Here is a 542-nt window from a genome sequence, read left to right on the forward strand (position 1 = left end):
AGTAGCTTGATCGAAACAGGTAGCCGACGCTAGCGATACCAGTAGCTTGATCGAACAGGAAGCTGACGCTAGCGATTCCAGTAGCTTGATCGAAACAGGAAGTCGACGGTAACGATACCAGTAGCTTGATCGAAACAGGTAGCCGACGCTAGCGATACCAGTAGCTTGATCGAACAGGAAGTCGACGGTAATGATACCAGTAGCTTGATCAAAACAGGAAGCCGATGCTAGCGATACCAGTAGCTTGATTGAACAGGAAGCCGACACTAGCGATACCAGTAGCTTGATCGAACAGGAAGTCCATGCTAACGATACCAGTAGCTTGATCGAAACAGGAAGACGACGCTAGCGATACCAGTAGCTTGATCGAAACAGGTAGCCGACGCTAGCGATACCAGTAGCTTGATCGAACAGGAAGCTGACGCTAGCGATTCCAGTAGCTTGATCGAAACAGGAAGTCGACGGTAACGATACCAGTAGCTTGATCGAAACAGGAAGCCGACGCTAGCGATACCAGTAGCTTGATCGAAACAGGTAGCCGA

This window comes from Callionymus lyra, chromosome 13 (assembly GCF_982586985.1).
Source record: "Callionymus lyra chromosome 13, fCalLyr1.hap1.1, whole genome shotgun sequence".
Taxonomy (NCBI): Eukaryota; Metazoa; Chordata; class Actinopteri; order Syngnathiformes; family Callionymidae; genus Callionymus; species Callionymus lyra.